The sequence below is a fragment of the Eleutherodactylus coqui genome, unplaced genomic scaffold, assembly GCF_035609145.1.
Source record: "Eleutherodactylus coqui strain aEleCoq1 unplaced genomic scaffold, aEleCoq1.hap1 HAP1_SCAFFOLD_47, whole genome shotgun sequence".
NCBI lineage: Eukaryota > Metazoa > Chordata > Amphibia > Anura > Eleutherodactylidae > Eleutherodactylus > Eleutherodactylus coqui.
This window is the reverse complement of record NW_027101781.1, coordinates 806769-832712: the sequence shown is the minus strand read 5'-3', so window position 1 is coordinate 832712 and position 25944 is coordinate 806769.

Sequence of the window (25944 nt, the reverse complement as noted above, 5' to 3'; positions counted from 1 at the left end):
GTGCACTGTGTAGCCATATCTGGTCTCCTATATATTACGACAAGTACTAAGGGTGCACTGTGTAGTCATGTCTGGGTCCCTATATATTAGGACAAGTACTAAGGGTCCCCTCCGTAGTCATGTCTGGGTCCCCTACATATTAGGACAAGTACTAAGGGTGCACTGTGTACCCATATCTGGTCTCCTATATATTAGAACAAGTACTAAGGGTGCACTGTGTAGTCATGTCTGGGTCCCCTACATATTAGGACAAGTACTAAGGGTGCACTGTGTACCCATATCTGGTCTCCTATATATTAGGACAAGTACTAAGGGTGCACTGTGTAGCCATGTCTTTGTTCCCCTGCATATTAGGACAAGTACTAAGGGTGCACTGTGTAGTCATTTCTGGGTCCCTATATATTAGGATAAGTACTAAGGGTGCACTGTGTAGCCATGTCTGGGTCCCCTATATATTAGGACAAGTACTAAGGGTGCACTGTGTACCCTTATCTGGTCTCCTATATATTAGGACAAGTACCAAGGGTGCACTGTGTACCCATATCTGGTCTTCTATATATTAGGACAAGTAATAAGGGTGCACTGTGTGGTCATGTCTGGGTCCCTATATATTAGGACAAGTACTATGGGTGCACTGTGTAGTCATGTCTGGGTCCCTATATATTAGAACAAGTACTAACTGTGCCCTGTGGAGCCATGTCTGGTCTCCTATATATAAGGACAAAAACTAAGGATGCACTGTGTAGCCATATCTGGTCTCCTATATATTAGGACAAGTACTAAGGGTGCACTGTGTAGTCACGTCTGGGTCCCCTGCATATTAGGACAAGTACTAAAGGTGCACTGTGTAGTCATGTCTGGGTCCCCTATATATTAGGACAAGTACTAAGGGTGCACTGTGTAGCCATGTCTGGGTCCCCTACATATTAGGACAAGTACTAAGGGTGCACTGTGCACCCATATCTGGTCTCCTATATATTAGGACAAGTACCAAGGGTGCACTGTGTACCCATATCTGGTCTTCTATATATTAGGACAAGTAATAAGGGTGCACTGTGTGGTCATGTCTGGGTCCCTATATATTAGGACAAGTACTAAGGGTGCACTGTGTAGTCATGTCTGGGCCCTCTGTATATTAGGACAAGTACTAAGGGTGCACTGTGTAGTCATGTCTGGGTCCCTATATATTAGGACAAGTACTAAGGGTGCACTGTGTAGTCATGTCTGGGTCTCCTGTATATTAGGACAAGTACTAAGGGTGCACTGTGTAGCCATGTCTGGTCCCCTATATATTAGGACAAGTACTAAGGGTGCACTGTGCAGCCATATTGGGTCTCCTATATATTAGGACAAGTACTAAGGGTGCACTGTGTAGCCATATCTGGTCTCCTATATATTAGGACAAGTACTAAGGGTGCACTGTGTAGCCATGTCTGGGTCCCCTGCATATTAGGACAAGTACTAAGGGTGCACTGTGTAGCCATGTCTGGTCTCCTATATATTAGGACAAGTACTAAGGGTGCACGGTGTAGCCATGTCTTGGCCCCCTGCATATTAGGACAAGCATTAGAGTGCACTGTGTAGTCATGTCTGGGTCCCCTTTATATTAGGACAAGTACTAAGGGTGCACTATGTAGCCATGTCTGGGCCCTCTGTATATTAGGACAAGTACTAAGGGTGCACTGTGTAGCCATGTCTGAGTCCCTATATATTAGGATAAGTACTAAGGGTGCACTGTGTAGCCATGTCTGGGTCTCCTATATATTAGAACAAGTACTAAGGGTGCACTGTGTAGTCATGTCTGGGTCTCCTGTATATTAGGATAAGTACTAAGGGTGCACTGTGTAGCCATGTCTGGGCCCCCTGTATATTAGGACAAGTACTAAGGGGGCACTGTGTAGCCATGTCTGGTCCCCTATATATTAGGACAAGTACTAAGGGTGCACTGTGTTGCCATATTGGGTCTCCTATATATTAGGACAAGTACTAAGGGTGCACTGTGTAGTCATGTCTGGTCTCCTATATATTAGGACAAGTACTAAGGTTGCACTGTGTAGTCATGTCTGGGTCCCCATATATATTAGGACCAGTACTAAGGGTGCACTGTGTAGCCATATTGGGTCTCCTATATATTAGGACAAGTACTAAGGGTGCACTGTGTAGCCATGTCTTTGTTCCCTGCATATTAGGACAAGTACTATGGGTGTACTGTGTAGCCATGTCTTGGTCCCCTACATATTAAGACAAGTACTAAGGGTGCACGGTGTAGCCATGTCTGGGTCCCTATATATTAGGACAAGTACTAAGGGTGCACTGTGTAGCTATGTCTGAGTCCCTATGTATTAGGACAAGTACTAAGGGTGCACTGTGTAGCCATGTCTTTGTTCCCTGCATATTAGGACAAGTACTATGGGTGTACTGTGTAGCCATGTCTTGGTCCCCTGCATATTAAGACAAGTACTAAGGGTGCACGGTGTAGCCATGTCTGGGTCCCTATATATTAGGACAAGTACTAAGGGTGCACTGTGTAGCTATGTCTGAGTCCCTATGTATTAGGACAAGTACTAAGGGTGCACTGTGTAGTCATGTGTGGGTCCCTTACATATTAGGACAAGTACTAAGGGTGCACTGTGTACCCATATCTGGTCTCCTATATATTGGGACAAGTACTAAGGGTGCACTGTGTAGCCATGTCTTGGTCTCCTGTATATTAGGACAAGTACTAAGGGTGCACTGTGTAGCCATGTCTGGGTCTCCTGTATATTAGGACAAGTACTAAGGGTGCACTGTGTAGCCATATCTGGTCTCCTATATATTACGACAAGTACTAAGGGTGCACTGTGTAGTCATGTCTGGGTCCCTATATATTAGGACAAGTACTAAGGGTCCCCTCCGTAGTCATGTCTGGGTCCCCTACATATTAGGACAAGTACTAAGGGTGCACTGTGTACCCATATCTGGTCTCCTATATATTAGAACAAGTACTAAGGGTGCACTGTGTAGTCATGTCTGGGTCCCCTACATATTAGGACAAGTACTAAGGGTGCACTGTGTACCCATATCTGGTCTCCTATATATTAGGACAAGTACTAAGGGTGCACTGTGTAGCCATGTCTTTGTTCCCCTGCATATTAGGACAAGTACTAAGGGTGCACTGTGTAGTCATTTCTGGGTCCCTATATATTAGGATAAGTACTAAGGGTGCACTGTGTAGCCATGTCTGGGTCCCCTATATATTAGGACAAGTACTAAGGGTGCACTGTGTACCCTTATCTGGTCTCCTATATATTAGGACAAGTTCCAAGGGTGCACTGTGTACCCATATCTGGTCTTCTATATATTAGGACAAGTAATAAGGGTGCACTGTGTGGTCATGTCTGGGTCCCTATATATTAGGACAAGTACTATGGGTGCACTGTGTAGTCATGTCTGGGTCCCTATATATTAGAACAAGTACTAACTGTGCCCTGTGGAGCCATGTCTGGTCTCCTATATATAAGGACAAAAACTAAGGATGCACTGTGTAGCCATATCTGGTCTCCTATATATTAGGACAAGTACTAAGGGTGCACTGTGTAGTCACGTCTGGGTCCCCTGCATATTAGGACAAGTACTAAAGGTGCACTGTGTAGTCATGTCTGGGTCCCCTATATATTAGGACAAGTACTAAGGGTGCACTGTGTAGCCATGTCTGGGTCCCCTACATATTAGGACAAGTACTAAGGGTGCACTGTGCACCCATATCTGGTCTCCTATATATTTGGACAAGTACCAAGGGTGCACTGTGTACCCATATCTGGTCTTCTATATATTAGGACAAGTAATAAGGGTGCACTGTGTGGTCATGTCTGGGTCCCTATATATTAGGACAAGTACTAAGGGTGCACTGTGTAGTCATGTCTGGGCCCTCTGTATATTAGGACAAGTACTAAGGGTGCACTGTGTAGTCATGTCTGGGTCCCTATATATTAGGACAAGTACTAAGGGTGCACTGTGTAGTCATGTCTGGGTCTCCTGTATATTAGGACAAGTACTAAGGGTGCACTGTGTAGCCATGTCTGGTCCCCTATATATTAGGACAAGTACTAAGGGTGCACTGTGCAGCCATATTGGGTCTCCTATATATTAGGACAAGTACTAAGGGTGCACTGTGTAGCCATATCTGGTCTCCTATATATTAGGACAAGTACTAAGGGTGCACTGTGTAGCCATGTCTGGGTCCCCTGCATATTAGGACAAGTACTAAGGGTGCACTGTGTAGCCATGTCTGGTCTCCTATATATTAGGACAAGTACTAAGGGTGCACGGTGTAGCCATGTCTTGGTCCCCTGCATATTAGGACAAGCATTAGAGTGCACTGTGTAGTCATGTCTGGGTCCCCTTTATATTAGGACAAGTACTAAGGGTGCACTATGTAGCCATGTCTGGGCCCTCTGTATATTAGGACAAGTACTAAGGGTGCACTGTGTAGCCATGTCTGAGTCCCTATATATTAGGATAAGTACTAAGGGTGCACTGTGTAGCCATGTCTGGGTCTCCTATATATTAGAACAAGTACTAAGGGTGCACTGTGTAGTCATGTCTGGGTCTCCTGTATATTAGGATAAGTACTAAGGGTGCACTGTGTAGCCATGTCTGGGCCCCCTGTATATTAGGACAAGTACTAAGGGGGCACTGTGTAGCCATGTCTGGTCCCCTATATATTAGGACAAGTACTAAGGGTGCACTGTGTTGCCATATTGGGTCTCCTATATATTAGGACAAGTACTAAGGGTGCACTGTGTAGTCATGTCTGGTCTCCTATATATTAGGACAAGTACTAAGGTTGCACTGTGTAGTCATGTCTGGGTCCCCATATATATTAGGACCAGTACTAAGGGTGCACTGTGTAGCCATATTGGGTCTCCTATATATTAGGACAAGTACTAAGGGTGCACTGTGTAGCCATGTCTTTGTTCCCTGCATATTAGGACAAGTACTATGGGTGTACTGTGTAGCCATGTCTTGGTCCCCTACATATTAAGACAAGTACTAAGGGTGCACGGTGTAGCCATGTCTGGGTCCCTATATATTAGGACAAGTACTAAGGGTGCACTGTGTAGCTATGTCTGAGTCCCTATGTATTAGGACAAGTACTAAGGGTGCACTGTGTAGCCATGTCTTTGTTCCCTGCATATTAGGACAAGTACTATGGGTGTACTGTGTAGCCATGTCTTGGTCCCCTGCATATTAAGACAAGTACTAAGGGTGCACGGTGTAGCCATGTCTGGGTCCCTATATATTATGACAAGTTCTAAGGGTGCACTGTGTAGCTATGTCTGAGTCCCTATGTATTAGGACAAGTACTAAGGGTGCACTGTGTAGTCATGTGTGGGTCCCTTACATATTAGGACAAGTACTAAGGGTGCACTGTGTACCCATATCTGGTCTCCTATATATTGGGACAAGTACTAAGGGTGCACTGTGTAGCCATGTCTTGGTCTCCTGTATATTAGGACAAGTACTAAGGGTGCACTGTGTAGCCATGTCTGGGTCTCCTGTATATTAGGACAAGTACTAAGGGTGCACTGTGTAGCCATGTCTGGTCCCCTATATATTAGGACAAGTACTAAGGGTGCACTGTGTTGCCATATTGGGTCTCCTATATATTAGGACAAGTACTAAGGGTGCACTGTGTAGTCATGTCTGGTCTCCTATATATTAGGACAAGTACTAAGGTTGCACTGTGTAGTCATGTCTGGGTCCCCATATATATTAGGACCAGTACTAAGGGTGCACTGTGTAGCCATATTGGGTCTCCTATATATTAGGACAAGTACTAAGGGTGCCCTGTGTAGTCATGTCTGGTCTCCTATATATTAGGACAAGTACTAAGGGTGCACTGTGTAGCCATGTCTGGTCCCCTGCATATTAGGACAAGTACTAAGGGTGCACTGTGTAGCCATGTCTTGGTCCCCTGCATATTAGGACAAGTACTAAGGGTGCACTGTGTAGCCATGTCTTTGTTCCCTGCATATTAGGACAAGTACTATGGGTGTACTGTGTAGCCATGTCTTGGTCCCCTGCATATTAAGACAAGTACTAAGGGTGCACGGTGTAGCCATGTCTGGGTCCCTATATATTAGGACAAGTACTAAGGGTGCACTGTGTAGCTATGTCTGAGTCCCTATGTATTAGGACAAGTACTAAGGGTGCACTGTGTAGCCATGTCTTTGTTCCCTGCATATTAGGACAAGTACTATGGGTGTACTGCGTAGCCATGTCTTGGTCCCCTGCATATTAAGACAAGTACTAAGGGTGCACCGTGTAGCCATGTCTGGGTCCCTATATATTAGGACAAGTACTAAGGGTGCACTGTGTAGTCATGTGTGGGTCCCTTACATATTAGGACAAGTACTAAGGCTGCACTGTTTACCCATATCTGGTCTCCTATATATTGGGACAAGTACTAAGGGTGCACTGTGTAGCCATGTCTGGGTCTCCTGTATATTAGGACAAGTACTAAGGGTGCACTGTGTAGCCATGTCTGGGTCTCCTGTATATTAGGACAAGTACTAAGGGTGCACTGTGTAGCCATATCTGGTCTCCTATATATTACGACAAGTACTAAGGGTGCACTGTGTAGTCATGTCTGGGTCCCTATATATTAGGACAAGTACTAAGGGTCCCCTCCGTAGTCATGTCTGGGTCCCCTACATATTAGGACAAGTACTAAGGGTGCACTGTGTACCCATATCTGGTCTCCTATATATTAGAACAAGTACTAAGGGTGCACTGTGTAGTCATGTCTGGGTCCCCTACATATTAGGACAAGTACTAAGGGTGCACTGTGTACCCATATCTGGTCTCCTATATATTAGGACAAGTACTAAGGGTGCACTGTGTAGCCATGTCTTTGTTCCCCTGCATATTAGGACAAGTACTAAGGGTGCACTGTGTAGTCATTTCTGGGTCCCTATATATTAGGATAAGTACTAAGGGTGCACTGTGTAGCCATGTCTGGGTCCCCTATATATTAGGACAAGTACTAAGGGTGCACTGTGTACCCTTATCTGGTCTCCTATATATTAGGACAAGTACCAAGGGTGCACTGTGTACCCATATCTGGTCTTCTATATATTAGGACAAGTAATAAGGGTGCACTGTGTGGTCATGTCTGGGTCCCTATATATTAGGACAAGTACTATGGGTGCACTGTGTAGTCATGTCTGGGTCCCTATATATTAGAACAAGTACTAACTGTGCCCTGTGGAGCCATGTCTGGTCTCCTATATATAAGGACAAAAACTAAGGATGCACTGTGTAGCCATATCTGGTCTCCTATATATTAGGACAAGTACTAAGGGTGCACTGTGTAGTCACGTCTGGGTCCCCTGCATATTAGGACAAGTACTAAAGGTGCACTGTGTAGTCATGTCTGGGTCCCCTATATATTAGGACAAGTACTAAGGGTGCACTGTGTAGCCATGTCTGGGTCCCCTACATATTAGGACAAGTACTAAGGGTGCACTGTGCACCCATATCTGGTCTCCTATATATTAGGACAAGTACCAAGGGTGCACTGTGTACCCATATCTGGTCTTCTATATATTAGGACAAGTAATAAGGGTGCACTGTGTGGTCATGTCTGGGTCCCTATATATTAGGACAAGTACTAAGGGTGCACTGTGTAGTCATGTCTGGGCCCTCTGTATATTAGGACAAGTACTAAGGGTGCACTGTGTAGTCATGTCTGGGTCCCTATATATTAGGACAAGTACTAAGGGTGCACTGTGTAGTCATGTCTGGGTCTCCTGTATATTAGGACAAGTACTAAGGGTGCACTGTGTAGCCATGTCTGGTCCCCTATATATTAGGACAAGTACTAAGGGTGCACTGTGCAGCCATATTGGGTCTCCTATATATTAGGACAAGTACTAAGGGTGCACTGTGTAGCCATATCTGGTCTCCTATATATTAGGACAAGTACTAAGGGTGCACTGTGTAGCCATGTCTGGGTCCCCTGCATATTAGGACAAGTACTAAGGGTGCACTGTGTAGCCATGTCTGGTCTCCTATATATTAGGACAAGTACTAAGGGTGCACGGTGTAGCCATGTCTTGGTCCCCTGCATATTAGGACAAGCATTAGAGTGCACTGTGTAGTCATGTCTGGGTCCCCTTTATATTAGGACAAGTACTAAGGGTGCACTATGTAGCCATGTCTGGGCCCTCTGTATATTAGGACAAGTACTAAGGGTGCACTGTGTAGCCATGTCTGAGTCCCTATATATTAGGATAAGTACTAAGGGTGCACTGTGTAGCCATGTCTGGGTCTCCTATATATTAGAACAAGTACTAAGGGTGCACTGTGTAGTCATGTCTGGGTCTCCTGTATATTAGGATAAGTACTAAGGGTGCACTGTGTAGCCATGTCTGGGCCCCCTGTATATTAGGACAAGTACTAAGGGGGCACTGTGTAGCCATGTCTGGTCCCCTATATATTAGGACAAGTACTAAGGGTGCACTGTGTAGCCATATTGGGTCTCCTATATATTAGGACAAGTACTAAGGGTGCACTGTGTAGTCATGTCTGGTCTCCTATATATTAGGACAAGTACTAAGGTTGCACTGTGTAGTCATGTCTGGGTCCCCATATATATTAGGACCAGTACTAAGGGTGCACTGTGTAGCCATATTGGGTCTCCTATATATTAGGACAAGTACTAAGGGTGCACTGTGTAGCCATGTCTTTGTTCCCTGCATATTAGGACAAGTACTATGGGTGTACTGTGTAGCCATGTCTTGGTCCCCTACATATTAAGACAAGTACTAAGGGTGCACGGTGTAGCCATGTCTGGGTCCCTATATATTAGGACAAGTACTAAGGGTGCACTGTGTAGCTATGTCTGAGTCCCTATGTATTAGGACAAGTACTAAGGGTGCACTGTGTAGCCATGTCTTTGTTCCCTGCATATTAGGACAAGTACTATGGGTGTACTGTGTAGCCATGTCTTGGTCCCCTGCATATTAAGACAAGTACTAAGGGTGCACGGTGTAGCCATGTCTGGGTCCCTATATATTAGGACAAGTACTAAGGGTGCACTGTGTAGCTATGTCTGAGTCCCTATGTATTAGGACAAGTACTAAGGGTGCACTGTGTAGTCATGTGTGGGTCCCTTACATATTAGGACAAGTACTAAGGGTGCACTGTGTACCCATATCTGGTCTCCTATATATTGGGACAAGTACTAAGGGTGCACTGTGTAGCCATGTCTTGGTCTCCTGTATATTAGGACAAGTACTAAGGGTGCACTGTGTAGCCATGTCTGGGTCTCCTGTATATTAGGACAAGTACTAAGGGTGCACTGTGTAGCCATATCTGGTCTCCTATATATTACGACAAGTACTAAGGGTGCACTGTGTAGTCATGTCTGGGTCCCTATATATTAGGACAAGTACTAAGGGTGCCCTGCGTAGTCATGTCTGGGTCCCCTACATATTAGGACATGTACTAAGGGTGCACTGTGTACCCATATCTGGTCTCCTATATATTAGAACAAGTACTAAGGGTGCACTGTGTAGTCATGTCTGGGTCCCCTATATATTAGGACAAGTACTAAGGGTGCACTGTGTACCCATATCTGGTCTCCTATATATTAGGACAAGTACTAAGGGTGCACTGTGTAGTCATGTGTGGGTCCCTTACATATTAGGACAAGTACTAAGGGTGCACTGTGTACCCATATCTGGTCTCCTATATATTGGGACAAGTACTAAGGGTGCACTGTGTAGCCATGTCTTGGTCTCCTGTATATTAGGACAAGTACTAAGGGTGCACTGTGTAGCCATGTCTGGGTCTCCTGTATATTAGGACAAGTACTAAGGGTGCACTGTGTAGCCATATCTGGTCTCCTATATATTACGACAAGTACTAAGGGTGCACTGTGTAGTCATGTCTGGGTCCCTATATATTAGGACAAGTACTAAGGGTGCCCTGCGTAGTCATGTCTGGGTCCCCTACATATTAGGACAAGTACTAAGGGTGCACTGTGTACCCATATCTGGTCTCCTATATATTAGAACAAGTACTAAGGGTGCACTGTGTAGTCATGTCTGGGTCCCCTATATATTAGGACAAGTACTAAGGGTGCACTGTGTACCCATATCTGGTCTCCTATATATTAGGACAAGTACTAAGGGTGCACTGTGTAGCCATGTCTTTGTTCCCCTGCATATTAGGACAAGTACTAAGGGTGCACTGTGTAGTCATTTCTGGGTCCCTATATATTAGGATAAGTACTAAGGGTGCACTGTGTAGCCATGTCTGGGTCCCCTATATATTAGGACAAGTACTAAGGGTGCACTGTGTACCCTTATCTGGTCTCCTATATATTAGGACAAGTACCAAGGGTGCATTGTGTACCCATATCTGGTCTTCTATATATTAGGACAAGTAATAAGGGTGCACTGTGTGGTCATGTCTGGGTCCCTATATATTAGGACAAGTACTATGGGTGCACTGTGTAGTCATGTCTGGGTCCCTATATATTAGAACAAGTACTAACTGTGCCCTGTGGAGCCATGTCTGGTCTCCTATATATAAGGACAAAAACTAAGGATGCACTGTGTAGCCATATCTGGTCTCCTATATATTAGGACAAGTACTAAGGGTGCACTGTGTAGTCACGTCTGGGTCCCCTGCATATTAGGACAAGTACTAAAGGTGCACTGTGTAGTCATGTCTGGGTCCCCTATATATTAGGACAAGTACTAAGGGTGCACTGTGTAGCCATGTCTGGGTCCCCTACATATTAGGACAAGTACTAAGGGTGCACTGTGCACCCATATCTGGTCTCCTATATATTAGGACAAGTACCAAGGGTGCACTGTGTACCCATATCTGGTCTTCTATATATTAGGACAAGTAATAAGGGTGCACTGTGTGGTCATGTCTGGGTCCCTATATATTAGGACAAGTACTAAGGGTGCACTGTGTAGTCATGTCTGGGCCCTCTGTATATTAGGACAAGCACTAAGGGTGCACTGTGTAGTCATGTCTGGGTCCCTATATATTAGGACAAGTACTAAGGGTGCACTGTGTAGTCATGTCTGGGTCTCCTGTATATTAGGACAAGTACTAAGGGTGCACTGTGTAGCCATGTCTGGTCCCCTATATATTAGGACAAGTACTAAGGGCGCACTGTGCAGCCATATTGGGTCTCCTATATATTAGGACAAGTACTAAGGGTGCACTGTGTAGCCATATCTGGTCTCCTATATATTAGGACAAGTACTAAGGGTGCACTGTGTAGCCATGTCTGGGTCCCCTGCATATTAGGACAAGTACTAAGGGTGCACTGTGTAGCCATGTCTGCTCTCCTATATATTAGGACAAGTACTAAGGGTGCACGGTGTAGCCATGTCTTGGTCCCCTGCATATTAGGACAAGCATTAGAGTGCACTGTGTAGTCATGTCTGGGTCCCCTTTATATTAGGACAAGTACTAAGGGTGCACTATGTAGCCATGTCTGGGCCCTCTGTATATTAGGACAAGTACTAAGGGTGCACTGTGTAGCCATGTCTGAGTCCCTATATATTAGGATAAGTACTAAGGGTGCACTGTGTAGCCATGTCTGGGTCTCCTATATATTAGAACAAGTACTAAGGGTGCACTGTGTAGTCATGTCTGGGTCTCCTGTATATTAGGATAAGTACTAAGGGTGCACTGTGTAGCCATGTCTGGGCCCCCTGTATATTAGGACAAGTACTAAGGGGGCACTGTGTAGCCATGTCTGGTCCCCTATATATTAGGACAAGTACTAAGGGTGCACTGTGTAGCCATATTGGGTCTCCTATATATTAGGACAAGTACTAAGGGTGCACTGTGTAGTCATGTCTGGTCTCCTATATATTAGGACAAGTACTAAGGTTGCACTGTGTAGTCATGTCTGGGTCCCCATATATATTAGGACCAGTACTAAGGGTGCACTGTGTAGCCATATTGGGTCTCCTATATATTAGGACAAGTACTAAGGGTGCACTGTGTAGCCATGTCTTTGTTCCCTGCATATTAGGACAAGTACTATGGGTGTACTGTGTAGCCATGTCTTGGTCCCCTGCATATTAAGACAAGTACTAAGGGTGCACGGTGTAGCCATGTCTGGGTCCCTATATATTAGGACAAGTACTAAGGGTGCACTGTGTAGCTATGTCTGAGTCCCTATGTATTAGGACAAGTACTAAGGGTGCACTGTGTAGTCATGTGTGGGTCCCTTACATATTAGGACAAGTACTAAGGGTGCACTGTGTACCCATATCTGGTCTCCTATATATTGGGACAAGTACTAAGGGTGCACTGTGTAGCCATATCTGGGTCTCCTGTATATTAGGACAAGTACTAAGGGTGCACTGTGTAGCCATGTCTGGGTCTCCTGTATATTAGGACAAGTACTAAGGGTGCACTGTGTAGCCATATCTGGTCTCCTATATATTACGACAAGTACTAAGGGTGCACTGTGTAGTCATGTCTGGGTCCCTATATATTAGGACAAGTACTAAGGGTGCCCTGCGTAGTCATGTCTGGGTCCCCTACATATTAGGACAAGTACTAAGGGTGCACTGTGTACCCATATCTGGTCTCCTATATATTAGAACAAGTACTAAGGGTGCACTGTGTAGTCATGTCTGTCTCCCCTACATATTAGGACAAGTACTAAGGGTGCACTGTGTACCCATATCTGGTCTCCTATATATTAGGACAAGTACTAAGGGTGCACTGTGTAGCCATGTCTTTGTTCCCCTGCATATTAGGACAAGTACTAAGGGTGCACTGTGTAGTCATTTCTGGGTCCCTATATATTAGGACAAGTACTAAGGGTGCACTGTGTAGCCATGTCTGGGTCCCCTATATATTAGGACAAGTACTAAGGGTGCACTGTGTACCCTTATCTGGTCTCCTATATATTAGGACAAGTACCAAGGGTGCACTGTGTACCCATATCTGGTCTCCTATATATTAGGACAAGTACTAAGGGTGCACTGTGTAGTCATTTCTGGGTCCCTATATATTAGGACAAGTACTAAGGGTGCACTGTGTAGCCATGTCTGGGTCCCCTATATATTAGGACAAGTACTAAGGGTGCACTGTGTACCCTTATCTGGTCTCCTATATATTAGGACAAGTACCAAGGGTGCACTGTGTACCCATATCTGGTCTTCTATATATTAGGACAAGTAATAAGGGTGCACTGTGTAGTCATGTCTGGGTCCCTATATATTAGGACAAGTACTAAGGGTGCACTGTGTAGTCATGTCTGGGTTCCTATATATTAGAACAAGTACTAACTGTGCCCTGTGGAGCCATGTCTGGTCTCCTATATATAAGGACAAAAACTAAGGATGCACTGTGTAGCCATATCTGGTCTCCTATATATTAGGACAAGTACTAAGGGTGCACTGTGTAGTCACGTCTGGGTCCCCTGCATATTAGGACAAGTACTAAAGCTGCACTGTGTAGTCATGTCTGGGTCCCTATATATTAGGACAAGTACTAAGGGTGCACTGTGTAGCCATGTCTGGGTCCCCTAAATATTAGGACAAGTACTAAGGGTGCACTGTGCACCCATATCTGGTCCCCTACATATTAGGACAAGTACTAAGGGTGCACTGTGTAGCCATATCTGGTCTCCTATATATTAGGACAAGTAGTAAGGGTGCACTGTGTAGCCATGTCTTGGTCCCCTGCATATTAGGACCAGTACTAAGGGTGCACTGTGTAGCCATATCTGGTCTCCTATATATTAGGACAAGTACTAAGGGTGCACTGTGTAGCCATGTCTGGGTCCCCTGCATATTAGGACAAGTACTAAGGGTGCCCTGTGTGGCCATGTCTTGGTCCCCTATATATTAGGACAAGTACTAAGGGTGCACTGTATAGCCATTTCTGGGTCCCCTATATATTAGGACAAGTACTAAGGGTGCGCTGTGTACCCATATCTGGTCTCCTTTATATTAGGACAAGTACCAAGGGTGCACTGTGTACCCATATCTGGTCTCCTATATATTAGGACAAGTACTAAGGGTGCACTGTATAGTCATGTCTGGGTCCCTATATATTAGGACAAGTACTAAGGTTGCACTGTGTAGCCATGTCTGAGTCCCTTATGTATTAGAACAATTACTAAGGGTGCACTGTGTAGCCACGTCTGGGTCCCTATGTATTAGGACAAGTACTAAGGGTGCACTGTGTAGCCGTATTGGGTCTCATATATATGAGGACAAGTACTAAGGGTGCACTGTGTAGCCATGTCTGGTCTCCTATATATTAGGACAAGTACTAAGGGTGCACTGTGTAGTCATGTCTGGGTCCCCTATATATTAGGACAAGTACTAAGGGTGCACTGTGTAGTCATGTCTGGGTCCCCTATATATTAGGACAAGTACTAATGGTGCACTGTGTAGTCATGTCTGGGTCCCTATATATTAGGACAAGTACTAAGGGTGCACTGTGTACTCATGTCTTGGTCTCCTGTATATTAGGATAAGTACTAAGGGTGCACTGTGTAGCCATGTCTGGGCCCCCTGTATATTAGGACAAGTACTAAGGGTGCACTGTGTAGCCATGTCTGGGCCCCCTGTATATTAGGACAAGTACTAAGGGTGCACTGTGTAGTCATGTCTGGGTCTCCTGTATATTAGGACAAGTACTAAGGGTGCACTGTGTACCCATATCTGGTCTCCTATATATTAGGACAATACTAAGGGTGCACTGTGTAGTCATGTCTGGTCCCCTATATATTAGGACAAGTACTAAGGGTGTAATGTGTAGCCATGTCTGGTCCCCTATATATTAGGACAAGTACTAAGGGTGTACTGCGTAGCCATGTCTGGTCCCCTATATATTAGGACAAGTACTAAGGGTGTACTGTGTAGTCATGTCTGGGTCCCCTGTGTATTAGGACAAGCATTAGGGTGCACTGTGTAGTCATGTCTGGGTCCCTATATATTAGGACAAGTACTAAGGGTGCACTGTGTAGCCACGTCTGGGTCCCTATGTATTAGGACAAGTACTAAGGGCTCACTGTGTAGACATGTCTGGGTCCCCTATATATTATGACAAGTTGAAGGGTGCACTGTGTAGCCATGTCTGCGCTCCTTATGTATTAGAACAAGTACTAAGGGTGCACTGTGTAGCCACGTCTGGGTCCCTATGTATTAGGACAAGTACTAAGGGTGCACTGTGTAGCCATGTCTGAGTCCCTTATGTATTAGGACAAGTACTAAGGGTGCACTGTGTAGCCATGTCTGGTCCCCTATATATTAGGACAAGTACTAAGGGTGCACTGTGTACCCATGTCTGGTCCCCTATATATTAGGACAAGTACTAAGGGTGCACTGTGTAGGCATGTCTGGTCCCCTATATATTAGGACAAGTACTAAGGGTGCACTGTGTAGCCATATCTGAGTCCCCTACATATATTAGGACAAGTACTAAGGGTGCACTGTGTAGCGATGTCTGGGTCTCCTATATATTAGGACAAGTACTAAGGGTGCACTGTGTAGCCATGCCTTGGTCCCCTGCATATTAGGACCAGTACTAAGGGTGCACTGTGTAGCCATATCTGGTCTCCTATATATTAGGACAAGTACTAAGGGTGCACTGTGTAGCCATGTCTTGGTCCCCTGCATATTAGGACCAGTACTAAGGGTGCACTGTGTAGCCATATCTGGTCTCCTATATATTAGGACAAGTACTAAGCGTGCACTGTGTAGCCATGTCTGGGTCCCCTGCATATTAGGACAAGTACTAAGGGTGCCCTGTGTGGCCATGTCTTGGTCCCCTATATATTAGGACAAGTACTAAGGGTGCACTGTGTAGCCATTTCTGGGTCCCCTATATATTAGGACAAGTACTAAGGGTGCGCTGTGTACCCATATCTGGTCTCCTATATATTAGGACAAGTACCAAGGGTGCACTGTGTACCCATATCTGGTCTCCTATATATTAGGACAAGTACTAAGGGTGCACTGTATAGTCATGTCTGGGTCCCTATATATTAGGACAAGTACTAAGGTTGCACTGTGTAGCCATGTCTGAGTCCCTTATGTATTAGAACAAGTACAAAGGGTGCACTGTGTAGCCACGTCTGGGTCCCTATGTATTAGGACAAGTACTAAGGGTGCACTGTGTAGTCATGTCTGGTCCCTTATATATTAGGACAAGTACTAAGGGTGCACTGTGTAGCCATATTGGGTCTCCTATATATTAGGACAAGTACTAAGGGTGCACTGTGTAGTCATGTCTTGGTCCCCTGCATATTAGGACAAGTACTAAGGGTGCACTGTGTAGTCTTGTTTTGGTCCCCTGCATATTAGTACAAGTACTAAGGGTGCACTGTGTAGCCATGTCTTTGTTCCCCTGCATATTAGGACAAGTACTAAGGGTGCACTGTGTAGTCATGTCTGGTCCCTTATATATTAGGACAAGTACTAAGGGTGCACTGTGTAGCCATATCTGGTCTCCTATATATTAGGACAAGTACTAAGGGTGCACTGTGTAGCCATGTCTTGATCCCCTGCATATTAGGACCAGTACTAAGGGTGCACTGTGTACCCATATCTGGTCTCCTATATATTAGGACAAGTACTAAGGGTGCACTGTGTAGCCGTATCTAGTCTCCTATGTATTAGGACAAGTAATAAGGCTGTACTGTGTAGTCATGTCTGGCCCCCTATATATTAGGACAAGTACTAAGGGTGCACTGTGTAGTCATGTCTGGTCCCCTATATATTAGGACAAGTACTAAGGGTGCACTGTGTAGCCATATTGGGTCTCCTATATATTAGGACAAGTACTAAGGGTGCACTGTGTAGCCATGTCTGGGTCCCCTGTATATTACGACAAGTACTAAGGGTGCACTGTGTAGTCATGTCTGGGCCCCTATATATTAGGACAAGTACTAAGGGTGCACTGTGTACCCATATCTGGTCTCCTATATATTAGGACAAGTACTAAGGGTGCACTGTGTAGTCATGTCTGGGTCCCTATATATTAGGACAAGTACTAAGGGTGCACTGTGTAGTCATGTCTAGGTCCCTATATATTAGGACAAGTACTAAGGGTGCACTGTGTAGCCATGTCTGGGTCCCCTATATATTAGGACCAGTACTAAGGTTGCACTATGTAGCCATGTCTGGGTCCCTATATATTAGAACAAGTACTAACTGTGCCCTGTGGAGCAATGTCTGGTCTCCTATATATTAGAACAAGTATTAAGGGTGCACTGTGTAGTCATGTCTTGGTCCCCTGCATATTAGGACAAGTACTAACGGTGCACTGTGTAGCCATGTCTTGGTCCCCTGCATATTAGGACAAGTACTAAGGGTGCACTGTGTAGCCATATCTGGTCTCCTATATATTAGGACAAGTACTAATGGTGCACTGTGTAGCCATGTCTTGGTCCCCTGCATATTAAGAAAAGTACTAAGGGTGCACTGTGTAGCCATATCTGGTCTCCTATATATTAGGACAAGTACTAAGGCTGTACTGTGTAGTCATGTCTGGGTCCCCTATATATTAGGACAAGTACTAAGGGTGCACTGTGTAGTCATGTCTTGGGCCCCTTATGTATTAGGACAAGTACTAACGGTGCACTATGTAGTCATGTCTGGGTTCCCTATATATTAGGACAAGTACTAAGGGTGCACTGTGTAGCCATGTCTTGGGCCCCTTATGTATTAGGACAAGTACTAAGGGTGCACTGTGTAGTCATGTCTGGGTTCACTATATATTAGGACAAGTACTAAGGGTGCACTGTGTAGCCATGTGTGGGTCCCCTATATATTAGGACAAGTACTAAGGCTGCACTGTGTAGTCATGCCTGGGCCCCTATATATTAGGACAAGTACTAAGGGTGCACTGTGTAGTCATGTCTGGGTCCCTATATATTAGGACAAGTACTAAGGGTGCCCTGTGTAGTCATGTCAGGGTCCCTATATATTAGGACTGGTACTAAGGGTGCACTGTGTAGCCATGTCTTGGGCCTCTTATGTATTAGGAGAAGTACTAAGGGTACCCTGTGTAGCCATGTCTGAGTCCCTATACATTAGAACAAGTACTAACTGTGCTCTGCGGAGCCATGTCTGGTTCCCTATATATTAGAACAAGTACTAAGGGTGCACTGTGTAGCCATTTCTGGTCTCCTATATATTAGGACAAGTACTAAGGGTGCACTGTGTAGTCATATCTGGTCTCCTGTATATTAGGACAAGTACTAAGGGTGCACTGTGTAGCCATATTGGGTCTCATATATATTAGGACAAGTACTAAGGGTGCACTGTGTAGCCAAGTCTTGGTCCCCTGCATATTAGGACAAGTACTAAGGGTGCACTGTGTAGCCATGTCTTGGTCCCCTGCATATTAGGACAAGTAGTAAGGGTGCACTGTGTAGCCATGTCTGGGTCTCCTGTATGTTAGGACAAGTACTAAGGGTGCACTGTGTAGTCATGTCTGAGTTCCTGTATATTAGGGCAAGTACTAAGGGTGTACTGTGTAACCATGTCTTGGTCCTCTGTATATTAGGACAAGTACTAAGTGTGCACTGTGTAGCAATGTCTGGGCCGCCTGTATATTAGGACAAGTACTAAAGGTGCACTGCGTAGCCATGTCTGGATCCCTGTATATTAGGACAAGTACTAAGGGTGCACTGTGTAGCCATGTCTGGGCCCTCTGTATATTAGGACAAGTACTAAGGGTGCACAGTGTAGCCATGTCTGCGTCCCTTATGTATTAGCACAAGTACTAAGGGTGCACTTTGTAGCCATATCTGGTCTCCTGTATATTAGGATAAGTACTAAGCGTGCACTGTGTAGCCATGTCTGGGCCCTCTGTATATTAGGACAAGTACCAAGGGTGCACTGTGTAGTCATGTCTGAGTCCCTGTATATTAGGGCAAGTACTAAGGGTGCACTGTGTAGTCATGTCTGGTCTCCTATATATTAGGACAAGTACTAAGGGTGCACTGTGTAGCCATATCTGGTCTCCTATATATTAGGACAAGTACTAAGGGTGCACTGTGTAGCCATGTCTTTGTTCCCCTGCATATTAGGACACGTACTAAGGGTGCACTGTGTAGCCATGTCTTGGTCCCCTGCATATTAGGACAAGTACTAAGCGTGCACTATGTAGTCATGTCTGGGCCCCTTATGTATTAGGACAAGTACTAAGGGTGCACTGTGTAGCCATGTCTGAGTCCCCTATATATTAGCACAAGTACTAAGGGTGCACTGTGTAGCCATGTCTGGGTCCTCTGTGTATTAGTACAAGTACTAAGGGTGCACTGTGTATACATGTCTGGTTCCCTATATATTAGGACAAGTACTAAGGGTGCACTGTTTAGTAATGTCTGGGTCCCCTATATATTAGGACAAGTACTAAGGGTGCCCTGTGTAGCCATGTCTGGGTCCCCTATATATTAGGACAAGTACTAAGGGTGCACTGTGTAGCCATGTCTTGGTCCCCTGCATATTAGGACAAGTACTAAGCGTGCACTATGTAGTCATGTCTGGGTCCCTATATATTAGGACAAGTACTAAGGGTGCACTGTGTAGCCATGTCTGGGCCCTCTGTATATTAGGACAAGTACTAAGGGTGCACTTTGTAGTCATGTCTGGGCCCCTTATGTATTAGGACAAGTACTAAGGGTGCACTGTGTAGCCATGTCTGGTCCGTATATATTAGAACAAGTACTAACTGTGCCCTGTGGAGCAATGTCTGGTCTCCTGTATATTAGGACAAGTGCTAAGGGTGCACTGTGTAGTCATGTCTGGGTCTCCTGTATATTAGGACAAGTACTAAGGGTGCACTGTGTGGTCATGTCTGGGTCTCCTGTATATTAGGACAAGTACTAAGGGTGCACTGTGTAGCCATGTCTGGTCCCCTATATATTAGGACAAGTACTAAGGGTGCACTGTGTAGCCATGTCTGGTCCCTATATATTAGAACATTAGAACAAGTACTAACTGTGCCCTGTGGAGCAATGTCTGGTCTCCTGTATATTAGGACAAGTACTAAGGGTGCACTGTGTAGTCATGTTTGGGTCTCCTGTATATTAGGACAAGTACTAAGGGTGCACTGTGTAGCCATGTCTGGGTCCCCATATATATTAGGACAAGTACTAAGGGTGCGCTGTGTAGTCATGTCTGGGTCTCCTGTATATTAGGACAAGTACTAAGGCTGCACTGTGTAGCCATGTCTGGGTCCCCTATATATTAGGACAAGTACTAAGGGTGCACTGTGTAGTCATGTCTGGGTCTCCTGTATATTAGGACAAGTACTAAGGGTGCACTGTGTAGTCATGTCTGGGTCTCCTGTATATTAGGACAAGTACTAAGGGTGCACTGTGTAGCCATGTCTGGGTCCCCATATATATATAGGGACAAGTACTAAGGGTGCACTGTGTAGCCATATCTGGGTCCCCTATATATTAGGACAAGTACTAAGGGTGCCCTGTGTAGTCATGTCTGGTCTCCTATATATTAGGACAAGTACTAAGGGTGCACTGTGTAGCCATGTCTGGTCCCCTGCATATTAGGACAAGTACTAAGGGTGCACTGTGTAGCCATGTCTTGGTCCCCTGCATATTAGGACAAGTGTGAAGGGTGCACTGTGTAGCCATATCTTGGTCCCCTGCATATTAGGACAAGAAGTAAGGGTGCACTGTGTAGCCATGTCTTTGTTCCCCTGCACATTAGGACAAGTACTAAGGGTGCACTGTGTAGCCATGTCTGGGTCCCCTATATATTAGGACAAGTACTTAGGGTGCACTGTGTTGTCATTACTGGGTCCCCTATATAGTAGGACAAGTACTAATGGTGCCCTGTGTAGCCATGTCTGGGTCCCCTATATATTAGGACAAGTACTAAGGGTGCACTGTGTAGTCATGTCTGGGTCCCCTATATATTAGGACAAGTACTAAGGGTGCACTGTGTAGCCATGTCTTGGTCCCCTGCATATTAGGACAAGTACTAAGGGTGCACTGTGTAGCCATGTCTTGGTCCCCTGCATATTAGGACAAGTACTAAGGGTGCACTGTGTAGTCATGTCTGGTCCCTATATATTAGGACAAGTACTAAGGGTGCACTGTGTGGCCATATCTGGTCTCCTATATTTTAGGACAAGTACTAAGGGTGCACTGTGTAGCCATGTCTTGGTCCTCTGCATATTAGGACAAGTACTAAGGGTGCACTGTGTAGTCATGTCTAAGTCCTTGTATATTAGGGCAAGTACTAAGGGTGCACTGTGTAGTCATGTCTGGGTCCCTATATATTAGGACAAGTACTATGGGTGTCCTGTGTAGCCATGTCTTGGTCCATTGCATATTAGGACAAGTACTAAGGGTGCACTGTGTAGCCATATCTGGTCTCCAATATATTAGGACAAGTACTAAGGGTGCACTGTGTAGTCATGTCTGGTCCCCTATATATTAGGACAAGTACTAAGGGTGCACTGTGTAGCCATGTCTGGTCCCCTATATATTAGGACAAGTACTAAGGGTGCACTGTGTAGCCATGTCTGGTCCACTATATATTAGGACAAGTACTAAGGGTGCACTGTGTAGCCATGTCTGGGTCCCCTGCATATTAGGACAAGTACTAAGGGTGCACTGTGTACCCATATCTGGTCTCCTATATATTAGGACAAGTACTAAGGGTGCACTGTGTAGTCATGTCTGGTCTCCTATATATTAGGACAAGTACTAAGGGTGCACTGTGTGGCCATATCTGGTATCCTATATATTAGGACAAGTACTAAGGGTGCACTGTGTAGCCATGTCTGGGTCCTTTACATTTATTAGGACCAGTACTAAGGGTGCACTGTGTAGTCATGTCTGGGTCCCTATATATTAGGACAAGTACTAAGGGTGCACTGTGTAGCCATATCTGGTCTCCTATATATTAGGACAAGTACTAAGGGTGCACTGTGTAGCCATGTCTGGGTCCCCTATATATTAGGACAAGTACTAAGGGTGCACTGTGTAGCCATGTCTGGGTCCTCTATGTATTAGGACAAGTACTAAGGGTGCACTGTGTATCCATGTCTGGTTCCCTATATATTAGGACAAGTACTAAGGGTGCACTGTGTAGCCATGTCTGGGTCCCTTATGTATTAGGACAAGTACTAAGGGTGCACTGTGTAGTCATGTCTGGGCCACTTATGTATTAGGACAAGTACTAAGGGTACACTATGTAGCCATGTCTGGTCCCTATATATTAGAACAAGTACTAACTGTGCCCTGTGGAGCAATGTCTGGTCTCCAGTATATTAGGACAAGTACTAAGGGTGCACTGTGTAGCCATGTCTGGGTCCCCATATATATTAGGACAAGTACTAAGGGTGCACTGTGTAGTCATGTCTGTGTCTCCTGTATATTAGGACAAGTACTAAGGGTGCACTGTGTAGTCATATCTTGTCTCCTATATATTAGGACAAGTACTAAGGGTGCACTGTGTAGCCATGTCTGGTCCCCTGCATATTAGGACAAGTACTAAGGGTGCACTGTGTAGCCATGTCTGGGTCCCCTGCATATTAGGACAAGTAGTAAGCGTGCACTGTGTAGCCATGTCTTGGTCCCCTGCATATTAGGACAAGTGTCAAGGGTGCACTGTGTAGCCATGTCTTGGTCCCCTGCATATTAGGACAATTAGTAAGGGTGCACTGTGTAGCCATGTCTTGGTCCCCTGCATATTAGGACAAGTGTGAAGGGTGCACTGTGTAGCCATGTCTTTGTTCCCCTGCACATTAGGACAAGTACTAAGCGTGCACTGTGTAGCAATGTCTGGGTCCCCTATGTATTTGGACAAGTAGTTAGGGTGCACTGTGTTGTCATTACTGGGTCCCCTATATATTAGGACAAGTACTAAGGGTGCCCTGTGTAGCCATGTCTTTGTCCCCTATATATTAGGACAAGTACTAAGGGTGCCCTGTGTAGCCATGTCTGGGTCCCCTATATATTAGGACAAGTACTAAGGGTGCACTGTGTAGTCATGTCTGGGTCCCTATATATTAGGACAAGTACTAAGGGTGCACTGTGTAGCCATGTCTGGGTCCCCTGCATATTAGGACAAGTACTAAGGGTGCACTGTGTACCCATATCTGGTCTTCTATATATTAGGACAAGTACTAAGGGTGCACTCTGTAGCCATATCTGATCTCCTATGTATTAGGACAAGTGCTAAGGGTGCACTTTGTAGCCATATCTGGTCTCCTATATATTAGGACAAGTACTAAGGGTGCACTTTGTAGCCATATCTGGTGTAGTCATGCCTAAGTCCTTGTATATTAGGGCAAGTACTAAGGCTGTACTGTGTAGCCATGTCTGGGCCCTTTGTATATTAGGACAAGTACTAAGGGTGCACTGTGTAGTGATGTCTGGTACCCTATATATTAGGACAAGTACTAAGGTTGCACTGTGTAGCCATGTCTGGTCCCCTATATATTAGGACAAGTATCAAGGGTGCACTGTGTAGTCATGTCTGGGTCCCTATATATTAGGACAAGTACTAAGGGTGCACTGTGTAGCCATGTCTGGGTCCCCTGCATATTAGGACAAGTACTAAGGGTGCACTGTGTACCCATATCTGGTCTTCTATATATTAGGACAAGTACTAAGGGTGCACTCTGTAGCCATATCTGATCTCCTATGTATTAGGACAAGTGCTAAGGGTGCACTTTGTAGCCATATCTGGTCTCCTATATATTAGGACAAGTACTAAGGGTGCACTTTGTAGCCATATCTGGTCTCCTATATATTAGGACAAGTACTAAGGGTGCACTGTGTAGTCATGTTTGGTCCCCTATATATTAGGACAAGTACTAAGGGTGCACTGTGTAGTCATGTCTGGTCCCCTATATATTAGGACAAGTACTAAGGGTGCACTGTGTAGCCATGTCTGGTCCCCTATATATTAGGACAAGTACTAAGGGTGCACTGTGTAGCTATGTCTGGGTCCCCTGCATATTAGGACAAGTACTAAGGGTGCACTGTGTACCCATATCTGGGTCCCCTATATATTAGGACAAGTACTAAGGGTGCACTGTGTAGCCATGTCTGGTCCCCTATATATTAGGACAAGTACTAAGGGTGCACTGTGTAGCTATGTCTGGGTCCCCTGCATATTAGGACAAGTACTAAGGGTGCACTGTGTACCCATATCTGGTCTCCTATATATTAGGAGAAGTACTAAGCGTGCACTGTGTAGTCATGTCTGGTCTCCTATATATTAGGACAAGTACTAAGGGTGCACTGTGTAGCCATGTCTGGGTCCTTTACATATACTAGGACAAGTACTAAGGGTGCACTGTGTAGCCATGTCTGGGTCCCCTATATATTAGGACAAGTACTAAGGGTGCACTGTGTAGCCATGTCTGGGTCCTCTATGTATTAGGACAAGTACTAAGGGTGCACTGTGTATCCATGTCTGGTTCCCTATATATTAGGACAAGTACTAAGGGTGCACTGTTTAGTAATGTCTGGGTCCCCTATATATTAGGACAAGTACTAAGGGTGCACTGTGTAGCCATGTCTGGTCTACTATATATTAGGACAAGTACTAAGGGTGCACTGTGTAGCCATGTGTTTGTTCCCCTGCATATTAGGACACGTACTAAGGGTGCACTGTGTAGCCATGTCTTGGTCCCCTGCATATTAGGACAAGTACTAAGCATGCACTATGTAGTCATGTCTGGGTCCCTATATATTAGGACAAGTACTAAAGGTGCACTGTGTAGCCATGTCTGGGCCCTCTGTAAATTAGGACAAGTACTAAGGGTGCACTGTGTAGTCATGTCTGGGCCCCTTATGTATTAGGACGAGTACTAAGGGTGCACTGTGTAGCCATGTCTGGGTCCCCTGCATATTAGGACAAGTACTAAGGGTGCACTGTGTACCCATATCTGGTCTCCTATATATTAGGACAAGTACTAAGGGTGCACTGTGTAGCCATATCTGGTCTCCTATATATTAGGACAAGTACTAAGGGTGCACTTTGTAGCCATATCTGGTCTCCTATATATTAGGACAAGTACTAAGGGTGCACTGTGTAGTAATGTCTGGTCCCCTAAATATTAGGACAAGTACTAAGGGTGCACTGTGTAGTCATGTCTGGTCCCCTATATATTAGGACAAGTACTAAGGGTGCACTGTGTAGCCATGTCTGGTCCCCTATATATTAGGACAAGTACTAAGGGTGCACTGTGTAGCTATGTCTGGGTCCCCTGCATATTAGGACAAGTACTAAGGGTGCACTGTGTACCCATATCTGGTCTCCTATATATTAGGACAAGTACTAAGGGTGCACTGTGTAGTCATGTCTAAGTCCTTGTATATTAGGGCAAGTACTAAGGCTGTACTGTGTAGCCATGTCTGGGCCCTTTGTATATTAGGACAAGTACTCAGGGTGCACTGTGTAGTCATGTCTGGTCCCCTATATATTAGGACAAGTACTAAGGTTGCACTGTGTAGCAATGTCTGGTCCCCTATATATTAGGACAAGTACTAAGGGTGCACTGTGTAGTCATGTCTGGGTCCCCTATATATTAGGACAAGTACTAAGGGTGCACTGTGTACCCATATCTGGTTTCCTATATATTAGGACAAGTACTAAGGGTGCACTGTGTAGCCATATCTGGTTTCCTATATATTAGGACAAGTACTAAGGGTGCACTGTGTAGCCATATCTGGTCTCCTATATATTAGGACAAGTACTAAGGGTGCACTGTGTAGTCATGTCTGGTCCCCTATATATTAGGACAAGTACTAAGGGTGCACTGTGTAGTCATGTCTGGTCCCCTATATATTAGGACAAGTACTAAGGGTGCACTGTGTAGCCATGTCTGGGTCCCCTATATATTAGGACAAGTACTAAGGGTGCACTGTGTAGCTATGTCTGGGTCCCCTGCATATTA